The sequence below is a fragment of the Gigantopelta aegis genome, chromosome 6, assembly GCF_016097555.1.
Source record: "Gigantopelta aegis isolate Gae_Host chromosome 6, Gae_host_genome, whole genome shotgun sequence".
Lineage (NCBI taxonomy): Eukaryota > Metazoa > Mollusca > Gastropoda > Neomphalida > Peltospiridae > Gigantopelta > Gigantopelta aegis.
Genome location: NC_054704.1, coordinates 81,239,602 through 81,254,738, shown reverse-complemented (window position 1 = coordinate 81,254,738; position 15,137 = coordinate 81,239,602). Strand labels below are relative to the sequence as shown.

At 39.2% G+C, this 15,137-nt stretch overlaps 1 long non-coding RNA gene across 1 annotated transcript; it reads right to left on the bottom strand.

The window, feature by feature from the left end:
- Positions 1–1,547: 1,547 nt before the first annotated feature.
- Positions 1,548–10,317, bottom strand: LOC121375940. Its single transcript, XR_005958374.1, has 3 exons — positions 10,151–10,317; positions 5,506–5,785; positions 1,548–2,871 (listed from the first exon to the last, which is right to left on the bottom strand). It is a non-coding gene; the product is annotated as an uncharacterized LOC121375940 (long non-coding RNA).
- Between the last annotated feature and the right edge of the window lie 4,820 nt (positions 10,318–15,137).

Genomic DNA, 15,137 nt, shown 5'->3' with positions numbered 1-15,137 from the left:
TTTCCGATTAGCAGCAAGGGATCTTTTATTTGCTCTTCCCACAGGCAGGATAGCACAAACCATGGCCTTTGTTGAACCAGTTAGTGATCACTGGTCGCTGCAAGTGGTTTACACCTACCCATTGAGCCTTGCGGTGCACTCACTCAGGGTTTGGAGTCGGTAACTGGATTAAAAATCCCATGCCTCGACTGGGATCCGAACCCAGTAACTACCAGCCTGTTGACCGATGGCCTAACCACGACGCCACCGAGACCGGTCTCGTTTTACGAAGCGATCTTGGCGCTAAGATCACCTTAAGTACATAAGTAGGTGATAGTAGGACTAAGATTGTTTCGTAAAACGGGTCCCAGGTCAGCTTGTCTATCTCTAGTCATGGTAGTACAAAAGCCGAGTACTCTGACGGTAAGAGAGCTAGACGGACATTTGGACAGTCATCACGCTCTCTAACCGTCGGAGACCAATCTGTATTATATAACATTTTGTGAAATATCTTTAAATATCCGTGAAATAAAAGTATTAGCAGTCACTCAGTAGAAAGTGTTATCTTCACTGTAAGAAAGCCGGAACTATTTTGCTGCTGGCATTTTAAAAATAAAGGTAAATTGCCAAATGTTACATAATAAATAGAAAATTTCATGTTTTTTGGTGGGTTTTTTTGTCAAATATGATTTATCTCATCTCATGAAGTTTGCAATCATATCACACTCGTCGCGCAAGTGCGACTCGTAAGATATGGTTGCAAACTTTACTCGATGATATATAAATGATATTTGACAAAAAAACATGAAATACCCTCTATATAAATTGCATTTAAATCCCTCTATCCACCAAATCTTACAGGACCAGGAAAGGAACATGGTTCGAGGGCACAACATTTCACGCGAACCGTCGTTCCGTTCGCATGTCTGTTACGCAACTTTAAATTCATGTGAACCGCGAAACCGGTTACTTAGTGAATACTGCTCAATGCCAGTGTCAGGTACGTGATTAGGCAATTCAGTGCTGACGTTAATAAAAATTCATGTAACTAAAACAAAAATGGTTACCTAGGGGGAAATCAGGTGAATAGATTTTCGATTACCTGTGATTTTGAAATATCGTCCATTTTTGGCTCTAATATACCTATAGTATATACGTACACTATAGCTGAAGTGAACTCCCAGTCATACTGGATACATTCAGGATCAGAAAACGAATATGGTCCGAATGTACCTATACAAATGAACAATACCGTTGAAGTGTACTACCAACCATATAGGAAATATTCATTCATTCATTCATTTCAACTTATGTTCGTGCTTCTATCCAATTGAGTTCAAGTTAGTTGTTAGTTGTTAATGAGAGAGGAGAGGGTGTAGTGGTCTTTCACTTACCCATCGAGTCGCTAAAACTTGGTCTGGGTGGGAGCTGGAACCGGGCTGCGAACCCTGTACCTACCAGCCTTTTAGTTTAAACAATATTTATTGCCGTCAAAATGCGGTTTGGGATTGGCCAACAGGCAAGAGCCTATATTAAGGCCTCCTTACATTTATAAATACAAGTTTGATACATCAAGATGACAGAAATAGTATAATAATTTAAATAAATTCAAATTAGCTAAGATGAGAAGAATGGAAGAGAGAGAGAAGAAAGGAAAAATAAAAATAGATAGTTGATATGATATTATTTAGTCACAGTTGGGAAGGGAGAAGGAGGAATAATGAATGGTTAGTTATCGAAACGTTTGCTATTAATTATAAAGTCTTGAACAGATTTAAATATAACACTATTTTCGTGGGTACTAAAATTTGGGTCACCAAATAATAAAGTCTTGCAATTAAGATTGTGATATTTTGACAGGTGAGTTTTACGAATTACATTATATAGTGGACAATAACATAAACAATGTTCTGCATCTTCAATAAGATGTCCACAAGTACAAAATGGACTGTCACTTACGTGTCTTGCAAATTTATGACCATTTAGATCGCTAGTTCCCAAGCGGAGTCGACTATGTAATATCTGTTGCCTTCTATCACCATCGTAAAAGTAGCACGGTACAATTGGGTCTGATTTATTTAATTCAGATTTAAATCTATTTAACGATGAAGAATTCCTAATATCGGACGTTATATTATTCCATAATTTAACAGCCTTTTGTCCGGTGGTTTTACCACACCACCGAGGTCGGTACCAATATATCCAAGATCTACTGAATCTACAGACACAGTTTACCTGGCGTGAACTACCACCCATATAATGATAAATTCAGGATCTCATGAACATATAGACATATAGTTCAGTTGGCATGAACTTCATAAATTCGGGATCCAATGAACATATAGACATACAGTTGAGCTGATGTGAACTGTCACCCACATACGATAAATTCAGGATCTAATGAACATACAGACATACAGTTGATCTGACGTGAACTGTCACCCATATACGATAAATTCAGGATCTAATGAACATATAGACATATAGTTGAGCTGACGTGAACTGTCACCTATATACTAATAAATTCAGGATGTAATGAACACATAGACATACAGCTGAGCTGACGTGAACTGTCACCTATATAATAATAAATTCAGGATCTAATGAACACATAGACATACAGTTGAGCTGACATGAACTGTCACCTATATAATAATAAATTCAGGATTTAATTAACATATACAATGTAGTTCAGTTGGCGTGAAATACCACCATATATAATATAATATATCTTCTCCTCTTGTTGTTGTTATTGTATATCCTCTGCTCAATATGGAGTTTTATCTTCTCCTCTTGTTGTCGTTGTTGTTGTATATCCGTGGAGTCTGCAGGGGTAGAAGGACGCGAACAACTATTTAGCTTTCAATTTCGTTTAATGCAGAATTTGTTGACCTGAAAATATAGAAAGGAAATGTTTTATTTAACGACACACTTAACATATTTTATTTACGGTTATATGGCGTCGGACGTGGTTAATGACGACACATATATTGAGAGAGGAAACCTGCTGTCTCTACTTCATGGGCTGCTCTTTTCGATCAGCAGCAAGGGATCTTTTATATGCACCATCTCTCAAATATCCCAATGGGTGCACCGACGGGAATCGATCCTAGATCGATCGCGCATCAGTCGAGCGTCGTACCACTAAGCTACGTGGAAATATAGAGCAGAGAAGGTAAAATATATTGAGAAAAAAAAATTGCTTTGAGCTGGGATAGGGGAGGGTGGGAGCGCATCAAGTGGGGCGTTTTACCAATGTGCTACGTCCCGCCACTGACAGCTGTAGATTATAGAAAAATAATTTACAGTCAGAAGAACAGTGTCACGTCACAGATATGTTTTAAAGGGAATATCCTGAGTTTTCGGCGATTGTTAAAATGATGATGATTTGGGGGGGGGGGGGGGGGGGGGGGGGGGGGGGGGCAATGACCCCATCCACTCAATCAAATCTGTATAAAAATAAACTGTATTAAATTTGATAAAATCACCCCATAACCCCTAATATTATAAGATAGTGTCACGGGGATTCTATAATACCCGTAACTGAATGAAACACGATTGTCCAAATATCTCTCCTAACTGTATATCTATTAGATCTCTCTGTAACAGGCAGTTATACCCGCTGTGGCTCGTCTCTAGGTATGATCAGAGATACGATCTTATATAAAGTATATATGATTATAGCACGTTTAGTTCACTAGAAAACACAACAAAAACACAATACACTTTGGAATCTGTATTAACCTACGCTGACAAATGTACTGCCGCAGTAGTTAATTAATAACAACAATAATAACAACCCAGAACTGATCACTTAATTAGTTAATCTCTAGGTGTCTAGTTTACACAATATGCTAATCACTTCACCGTGACACAACACCCACACGTGTGATAATTGAGAAACGCTAACACACACACGTGCGATAATGGAGAAACGCTTCCAGGGGAACTTAATTAATAAAGGAATTACAACACTATTCCTAACTGATTAATTTTTAATTAACCTAAACTACTCATTCAGTAACCTTGTAAACACAGAATTAATACTGGTACCTATCACAATAAAGACAATAACCTACAGTTTACCTAGGTCCTCTAGGATGACTGGCTAAGCTTTATATTACCAAATACTCGTATAATGTTAGAACAATAAGTCTACGATTTACTTCGTCAGATGACCGAAGACACTGTCTAAAGAATATTGGTATAATACAGTATTAAAATATTTAAAGTCACATCAATCACATCAAGGTTATACAACAGAGCAGAAATAATATATTTACCAAAGTCCAAACGGACTAACGTTCCCGGGAAGCCTTCCTTTTTGGTTCTCCTCGATATCTCTAAATCCTAACTATTTATTCAAAACTCTCAGAGACAGCGAATATCGCCTGGGGGTACATCGCGGCACCGAATCCCTACAAGTGCTATTTCCACCGCGACCAGGCAGTATTTTTTTTCTCAGATCGTCAGACTTAATGTCGCCAGTTCGCTAGAGATTCCATGGTCGCGCGGAGGTATTACGTAACTACTGGCCACATGGCCTCCGCACCTGGATGGGTGTGTATTAGACGACCGTCGCGCAAAGGTATCACGTAACAAGTTGCCCACCTGCCTAAGTGCATTTGGAACTGCACACGGCCTTCTAAAACAATTAATATCGCCACAGGCGAAAAGAGATTAAGAGCATGTACCGTCACAGATAGTGTGGGTTCCTAATTGGCCCACCGATGATCACGTGAGAGACCAGTCAAATGGCTGCGTTGGCGGCAAGTTCGCTATCTTTGTGCAACTCATCTCTCTCTGACGGCCCTATGTAATTCCTAACAGTCGACATGCCGGATTTTGTGGATTCTTCATAAAATGTGTTACGACGTTAAAAGACAGGAACCTATTCGTACAAAAAAATGTTATAAAGTTTGTTTTGTTTAAATACACCACTGGAGCACATTGATTAATTAATCATCGGCTATTGGATGTCAAACATTTGGTAATTCTGACTCATAGTCATCAGAGAAAATCCGCTAAATGTTTTCTAATGCAGCAAGGGATCTCTTATATGCAGTTTTCCACAGACAGGAAAACACCTACCACAGCATTTGACCAGTTGTAGTACATTGGTTGGAACGAGAGAGAAAAAACAATCAGCTAAATGGATCCACCGAGGTGGTTCGATCCTGCGACGCAAGGACCTCAAGCGAGCACTCAACCGACTGAGCTAAATCTCTCTCCCATTTGTACTAAACTCGACTGTCCATATGGCGTGCAACCACATTACAACTGCGATACTTACGAGTTATCTATGTAAAGATAATATGTGAGGACGATTATTATGTAAGTATTTATATCAAATAAATGAAAAAATAGCCAAATATCGCTCTTGTAACTATGACATAGCACCTTTATGCATAGTTTTTCAGTTTTTAAAATCAAATGTTTTAAAGTGGCAGACTCTAGTTTTTAAACACTACGGTATATGTTCACTGTCCTAGCCGATTTTGATCATTGAAATCATAAATTACTTACATTTTATTGTTTAGATAATCCATATCCTAAATATTCCCAGACTCAATCGGGGTCACCTCTCGTGGGGAAGGTGGAACCGCCGGAGTCGTTTGGGTCGAAGCTGGAGCTGGAGTAGCAAGCGTTTCCAAAATCGCGAAGTTAAGATCCACTGCTGGGGACTTGGTCCTGGCAGGCTTGGATGACTCGGTACTCTTCACCTATTTAGGTCGGGCAAGGGGCGGCGACGCAGAAGGAGTCGCCACTGACAGTTGAGCTGTTGGGGTTCGAATCCCGTCTTAGACTGTGTAAAAATGACAAATTGATTGGTAGAGACGGAAATCGTTTCCAAAGCTGGTGTCGACACATATTCTGAACCAAACAGGCACGATATTGTTCCCCAAAAATGCACCTTACTTCGAAAATATCTCAAATGAATTAAAGAAAAAGCATTTACTTTTTACGTATCTACCCAACGCCGATGTTAAAATATCGTGGATTAGATTTGTGGAGCGTATACTGTATAAACTGCTGCCTTTCATGTCACACTGCAGTTCATGCCATACTAAAATTACATTGTAACGGAATTAAAACAAAAAGTGTAACCAGTGTATAGTTTACCACTGACACCAGACTATGATTACACAATATTAGTCCAAATGTGTATACAGTTCATATATCACCAGGTTATAATTTCACAATATTGGTCCAAACATGTCCACCACTATACACGTGGGGTTTTTTCTTCAATTATATAAACTCCGTCTGCACAGGGTGGGGTGGGGTGGGGTGGGGGTGGAGGGACGTAGCTCAGTGATACAGCGCTCGCCGTGGTATGTACCACGGTATCAAAGGCCGTGGTATGTACCACCCTGTTTGTAGAATGGTGCATATAAAAGATCCCTTGCTGCTAATCGAAAAAAAGAGTGAGTGAGTGCTCCGCAAGGCTCAATGGGTAGGTAAACCACTTGCACCGACCAGTGATCCATAACTGGTTTAACAAAGGCCATGGTTTGTGCTATCCTGCTTGTGGGAAGCGCAAATAAAAGATACCTTGCTGCTAATCGGAAAGAGTAGGCCATGTAGTGGCGACAGCGGGTTTCCTCTCTCAATATCTGTGTGGTCCTTAACCATATGTCTGACGCCATATAACCGTAAATAAAATGTGTTGAGTGTGTCGTTAAATAAAACATTTCTTTCTTTCTTTCTTTCTAAGTAATGTCACAGAACAGAACACGGAACCCATCTTTACACTCAGATCACATAACAAGTGATACATGAGCACATAGTTACAGTATGTGCAATATAATAATACAGCAGTCCTACATGTCAATTATCAACAAACGGCTCCAATAGTCAAAACGTAGTGTTGCAAATCGGTTGGAATTTCATCATCGATCATCGGTTATAATCGGTTGACACCAACCGATCAACTTTCGATTAAACCATCGGTTAGAACTATATGAACATAAAAAGTAATTGAAGTATAAGAACCATGCACCTGTTATCATGTTCCTCGGGATCTGTACCCAACTAATAGCCAATTTTACCTTTAATCACTATTTGATATATATTTCTCTTTGTGTACACATGAAAACAAACACCAACCCAAAAATCGAAATTTAGACATTTCTGCTTCAAAATTCACCCAGAACGAGCAAACATCATTCCGAATCGGACGTGGAAATTGTGTGGAATGTTCACTTAATGTGCACCTTGTACTAGAGCGAAGATCAACTACATGTATTTAAAAGGAAAATATGGATGGAGACACTAACTCTCACCGTCTTCATATGGTGGGGGAGGGACGTAGCCCAGTGATAAAGTGCACGCCTGATGCGCGGTCGGTCTAGGATCGATCCCCGTCGGTGGGCCCATTGAGCTATTTCTCGTTCCAGCCAGTGCACCACGAGTCACTGGTATATCAAAGGCCGTGGTATGTGCTATCCTGTCTGTGGGATGGTGCATATAAAAGATCCTTTTTTCGTGCTGAGGTGTCGTTAAACATTCATTCATTCATAAAAGATCCCTTGCTATTAATGGAACAATGTAGCGGGTTTCCTCTACTATGACTGTGTCAAAATGACCATATGTTTGACATCCAATAGCCGATGATTAATAAATCAATGTGTTCTAGTGGTGTCGTTAAACAAAACACAGTTTCTCTTCTTTTTTTTCTTATGGTGGAGTCAAGATAGACTTATCTGTCATTAAGTGGTTCCTACAGGCCCGCGGCACAGGTAACAGGCCAGGGCAGCCGAAACCAGAGAGCGCAGTCAGCGCACATAGCAACTTGTGTCCTACACGACCAAACCTGAATTTATCGCCTCTTGTCGTCTTGTTACTTGTTGTAGCAGCTTAATATATAGTCCGGTTTAGGAAATAGTTCCTTATTTAAACAAATACTACAAAATTCTGATATGCCTTTTGAAATCTTTCTTTTGTGATTATAAGTAGGTTGACCTCTGTAGTACTAGTATTTAAATAACCATTGGTTAAAATTAGCTACACTATTACATGTGGATCTAACAGCAGCCAGTTGGAGCTCATGTCCACCAATCAAAACCTTACTTGCAGAATCATGCCATTGATTTGAAGATAATTTGAAAACATTCCAAATTATCCTGAGGGTATACATGTGAATTACGAATGCCTTATTTAGACCAGTAGAACTAATTTTAATCAGATTGCTAACAACACTGCGTAGACTCCAATATCCAGGTAACATTTCGTCTGTAAATAATAATTTAAATATTGACCAATCACACTTCGCCTTTTATAACGTTATTTGGGAGCATACAAATTCTAAAATTATCGGGCGAGTCTATTTTAGTAGCCGCAGTACAGCGAACCATACCAATACGTACGAGATGGGTTATCAGTCTTCAGTTTTACATTACAAATTATTTATTTATTAAAAAAAAACTAAAAAAATAAATCAGTCTTCAGTTTTACATTACAAATTATTTATTTTATAAAATAAACATGTTTTAAGGTATTCATAACTCACGCGAAACATGTATACCCTCAGGATAATTCGGAATGTGTTCAAATTATTTTTAAATCACTGGCATGATTCTGCAAGTAAGCTCCAACTGGCTGCTGTTAGATCTACATGTAATAGTGGAGCTAATTTTAATTAGACTGAACCAGGGCCGTACCATGATCAAAATCCGGGGGGGGGGGGGGGGGGGGGCACTACTTTTTATAAACAAACGAAACACTATACAAATTAAACCCTGAGATGTGTAAGCTATTTTTTGGATTAAAAAAAGAAGAAAAAAGTGAGATTACCCCCCCGGAGGGTACGGCCCTGCTAACTGATAATAACTATGCAAGTGGCATAGTGCCATTTGTATAACAGTAACAGTAACACGCGGTGGCTGACTGAAACATTTCGTGGTCGACCTATGTTGATTTTTTACACAGTACTTTGACATCTATCTATCTAATTTCTTTTTGACCGCCCGATCTAATCTAGCGACCAAATTTAATGAGTATAATTTTTTTAATTAATTATATTAATTAGAGATGCGCATCAAAATTTTAAAGGCCCACTATTTAATTTTTGGATGTAAATTTTTTCTGTCCCGGAGCAAGTCACTGGCTATCCAGAGACAGGCCCCGGGACGGACATGCTCGAAACTCTAGTGGTATACGAGCATGTAAACATTATTCGCAGTCAGTACTTTGACAGCTGAAAGCACTTCCTAAAATTAACAGTGACTAGACCCTCTCAGTAGTGTTGTATTTTTCACAAAATTATTCTGACAAAGAAATTGTATTCAACTACATGGACCGGCCTCGGTGGCGTCGTTGTTAGGCCATCGGTCTACAGGCTGGTAGGTAATGGGTTCGGATCCCAGTCGAGGCATAGGATTTTTAATCCAGATACCGACTCCAAACCCTGAGTGAGTGCTCCGCAAGGCTCAATGGGTAGGTGTAAACCACTTGCACCGACCAGTGATCCATAACAGGTTCAACAAAGGCCATGGTTTGTGCTATCCTGCTTGTGGGAAGCGCAAATAAAAGATCCCTTGCTGCTAATCGGAAAGAGTAGCCCATGTAGTGGCGACAGCGGGTTTCCTCTCAAAATCGGTGTGGTTCTTAATCATATGTCTGACGCCATATAACAGTAAATAAAATGTGTTGAGTGCGTCGTTAAATAAAACATTTCTTTCTCTCTTTTTTCAACTACATGGAGTAATTTGTGGTGGTGTAGGACTTCAACAGCACGTAACTGGTTGCGTTGGTAACGATTTCACTGGTAACCCGATGTGGTCGTTCCGGTCTAGCCATCTTTCTTTTGTTTGGAGCGGGACATAGCCCAGGGCTACGTTCAGCCAGCGAACGTTTTGCTAACGTTCGCGAACTATTTGACTGGACTGGACATTGGAGTCTACGCAGTGTTGTTAGCAATCTGATTAAAATTAGTTCTACTGGTCTAAATAAGGCATTCGTAATTCACATGAAACAATTATTTTCAAATCACTGGCATGATTTTGCAAGTAAGGTTTTGATTGGTGGACATGAGCTCCAACTGGCTGCTGTTAGGTTCACATGTAATAGTGGAGCTAATTTTAATTAGATTGGCATATTATATTGCGTTCTCCCCTATACCAGGATACAGCGAAACACTGTTGTTACTAACACAAAATTGCTCTCTTACCTTGACCTCTAAAATCTAGTATCCCCTCTCTCAAAACAGTTGTATAGTCCTAAAGTACAACTGTGCCAAATTTGGTGCTTTGGGCCAACGTGTCACAATATCGTCCAGATTTGGACTCAAGCCACTCACTATGTAATAACATTGTTCGCCAGGGACGTAATGATGGATGGGACGTTTGTATGGACCCTCTCTATGAGTTGACAAAGCCTTGTCTTGTATACTCGTTCGGGTAAGTAATTTAACACTGTGTACAACGGAGTCAGTGGGGCGTATCTCAGTGGTAAAGCTTGTAATTGAGTGGAGAGGCATTTACATAGGTCTACAGCCTGTTTGCCGATCCATTTCATTTATTTTAAATTAATAAATATTGTCTAAAAAACAAAAATTGAGACGTGGTATGTCGCAATATCGATGCTAATAAAGGGAACATGTGACATCTGCAGCTGTCAAGGCCATACCTAGTCCGTGGTGGGGATGGGGGGTGGGGGGTGGGGGGGGGGGGGGGAGAGGGTGGACAAAAATACAATAATGTGTGTTTTATATGCCCGTATTATGGTATGGTATTGTCGATCAGTCAGTTAAACAAAATTTGACTGGCGCATATGTTGCTTGTCAATTCACAGGATTATTAAATATATCTTGGGATGGCGGTGCGTCCGTCCCATCCTCCTACAATTTTTTTTTTTTTTGTAAATAATTTCAGTTTGGTTTGATGTAAGAAGAAAAGTAAAATTACAAATACTATTTTTATGTGCAATTTAGAAAACAATCGGCTTCGAAATAAACGCGTTCCCTGTGGGAAGGACTACAGGTCACTGCAACCTATTTTTCATTAAACAAATACTTTGTCCGGACCATACTGCATTTACTGAGGCATGCGAGGCTGTCGTAAAGTGCTCAAATGATGCGTGGTCAGTCTAGGTTCGATCCAAGGCGGTGGGCTCATTGTGCGATTTCTCGTTCCAGCCAGTGCTCCCACTTTCCCACAGACAGAGCAGCACATACCACAACCCAGTTAGTGATTTGGTTGGGTCCACTGACGCGATTCGATCCTATGACGCAAGCACCACAGTCAAGTGCTTTACTGAGCTAGGTCCAAATTGTATATGTACTAACTGAACCAGCTTCCACTAAATATTTTTTTCCCAAAGACAAGCAGGGGTTTCAATGTATTACTTAGGGATAAAAACAAATGTGTTTACAGGATCCCGACCCTACCTAGAAACAGGGGCTGATCATGTTTTTATTTATGTTGTTATATTTTTATGTGTTGTTTTGTTGCGGTAATATACCCCACCCCCATAAAATCCTGCTCTACACCAGTGCACATGACACAGGATTAGCAGGCCAATCAATAAAGGGATAGAGAGGTGCTGTCGTGTGCATTCCAATCCTTGTTGCAGTGTTTGGAGTATCATAGGTATAGTCTCAAAGCTGCCTTGTATCAATCAAATAGTCCCACCCTCCCAGGCACAAACTGATCAAAAGAGTGCACGCAGCTTACTTGATGTGTGGTGGCAACAACTATTGTAACCAAATACAGGAACAATACTGCCAAAAGAAGAATGTCGACCAACTGAATATACTTTGAGAGATCAAATAGACAATTATCTTATTATAGCCATTGTGAAAAAGTTGTGGAAGGAAGGAAATGGTTTATTTAACGACGTACTCAACACACTTTATTTACGGTTATATGGCGTCGGACATATGGTTAAGGACCACAAAGATATTGATAGGCAACCTTCTGTCGCCACTTCATGAACTACTCTTTTAGCAGTAAGGGATCTTTTATATGCATCATCCCACAGACAGGATAGTACATACCACGGCCTCTGTTACACCAGTTGTGGAGCTGGCTGGAACGAAAAATAGCCCAATGGACCCACGGGCGAGTGCTGTACATAGATACATAGAGACACAAACTAAAGATGCAACATATTACATACGTTCAAAAGGTGATTGGGGTTTAAGAGACATTCCTGAGTTTGCTGCAATTTTAAAGATGTTATCGACTAACAGAGACTTTTTAACGATTGTAATTGCATATCAAATATATTTTTCTGCATAGTGGCTGCATATTAAATGTGTTTCTGATCGTTTGAATATTTGTAGTAGGTTAAATTTAATTCTATTTCCTAAAGTGTTATTTTTTTGTACGTACAAAATTATTTGAAGACAAAATCCAGTTTGAGTTTCTTACAAATATTAAGACGATCAGAAACATATTGAATATACAGATACTGATATTTTAAACACGAAAATATATTTAATATGTAAGTTTAATCGTAGAAATGTTTTATTAGTTGGAAACATCTTACAATGCAGGAAACTCAGGAATTTCCCTTTAACGGTAATCCTTACTGCCATACCAACATTGTATTATATTGTAATGAGGTGAGTCTTTAATAAACTATCTTTCTGTCTGTCCGTGAAGAAATCAATATTTTAAGAAGTTTTAGCCAGAATTATCATACATTGTAGTTTAAGTACAAAGCTACTTTAACTCCAGTTATCGTAGGGTATTTCATATTAGTCCCGTAAATCTAAGCAAAAATTACAACAAAATTGTTTTTACAATTTATGGTGTTATGATAACCCCACTGAAAAAGTGTGTTTTGTTTCACGACACCACTGGAGCGCATTGATTTAATGATCATCGGTTATTGGATGTCAAACATTTCGTAATTTTGACACAATCGTAGAATAATCCCGCTACATTTTTCAAGTAGCAAAGGATCTTTTATATGCACTATCCCACAGACAAGATAGCACATACCACGGCTTTTGATGTACCAGTGGTGCACAGGTTGGAACGAGAAATAGCCCAATGGGCCCACCGACTGGGATCGACCTCAAACCGACAGCGCATCAAGCGAACGCTTTACCACTGGGCTATCAACGGCCCGACCCTCACAGCCGCATAATACCCTATATTGCTTCTCTCTTCTTTTCTTTTTGATCCATTTTACTATCCTTTCCCTTCTAGCTTTTATAGGCTAGATATATTTCTGTTTTATAGGGGTATTGTGCCGCTAATGTGTAATGCAAAAGTTTGTTTTGTTTAATGACACCACTAGAGCACATTGATTAATTAATCATCGGCTATTGGATTACATTTGGTAATTATGACTCGTAGTCATCAGAGGAATGCCGCTACATTTTTCCTAATGCAGCAAGGGATCTTTTCTATGCACTTTTCCATAGACAGGAAAGCACATACCACGTCCTTTGTCCAGTTGTGGTGCACTGGTTTGAACGGGGAAAAAACCAATCAGCTGAATGAATCCACCGAGATGGTTCGATCCTGTGACGCAAGCACCTTACGCGAGCACTCAACCGACTGAGCTAAATCCCGCCCCCTAAAGTGTAATACAGTAACTCCACTGAGGCGGTCAAAGTTCTTCAATAAAAGGCCTTTTGTTCTATGGAATACAGATCAATATTGCGGAAACAAACGATCAATATTGCGGAAATAAACGATCAATATTGCGGAAACAAACAACCCACCCTGATATTCGATTAATATCCTATGACAGTCACAATTCTACGTTACACCGGCCCTGTGACATGGGGGGGGGGGGGGGGGGGGGGGGTATGTAGCTCAGTGGTAGAGTGCTCGCATGAGATGGGATGCAACGCAGGACCGATCTACTTCTGTGGATGACGGTCTTTTGCCCTATCCTAGTACACCCCAATTCGTGGTACGTACTGCCTTGTGCATATTAAAAAAACTTCTTGATGCTTTATTGGTGGGTGTAGCATTTGTGGCGGAAACGAGTTTCCTCTCTTCCTCTCTAAATGTCGAAATATCCGTAAGCTAGACACCAAACATAGCTACATAGGTTCAAATATGCTGAGGAGTCGTTAAATACATAGAGGATATTTCAAGTGTTTTGTCAAATATGATTTATATCTCATTGAGTGAAGTTTGCAATCATATCTCACGAGTCGCGCTTGCACGACGAGTGTGATATGACTGCAAACTATGTAATTTTCTATTTATTATATAACTTTTGGCAATTTACCTTTATTTTTAAAATGGCAGCAGCAAAATAGTTCCGACTTTCTTACAGTGAAGATAACACTTTCTACAGTGATGATAACACATTTTAGAGTGAAATAGTGACATTTTCACTCTATAATATGTTATCATCACTGAGTGACTAACAACACTTGTATTTCACTGATATTTTAAGTTATTTCACTAATGTTATATAATAAATAATATATTTCCATAACATTTCCAGCCCCGTAACAGATATATAATCCACAGGTTTAATTGCAATGGGATGCAGATTTTATTGATTTCAATTAAAGTTTGTTTTGTTTAACAACACTAGAACACACTGATTTATTAATGATCAGCTATTGGATGTCAAACACTTGGTAATGTTGACGTATTGTCATAGAGAGGAAACCTGCTACATGTTTCCATTAATAACGAGGAATCTTTTATATACACCATCTGTCGTGGTGCAATGGCTGAGTTATTGATTTTAATCTGCCGATTAATGTTACACTCGGTTCAAATCTATATGACCCATGGTCTGTATCAAAAGGTAATAAACAGCTCAGACAGCTGTGAGAATAATGGAATTAGTGGAGCACAAAGCTATATGCATAGGACTAAAACATCATGTAATAGATGTACAGCACCGTATGTGTAGAATGATGGTTATACATAGTGAACAGATTTTAGGCAGGATCATTTTGCCGAACGTCTATCCATCGTTTTTGCCCGAATGCAAAAATATGCTCCAGCACTGGGGGTGAGGGTTAGGGTTTGAAATATTTGAAATACTGAATACTACTTCAAGTTTTAATTTACTTATCTGCGATATTTATAATTGAACACGTATTTTAACATAACTTTTGATTATTTATATTGATTTTATCATTATTTTGTTCGTATACTTACCTCTGTCTGACATCCAATAGCCGTTGGATTCCATCTGCTGGGGTTTCGTCAAACAATCAATCATTA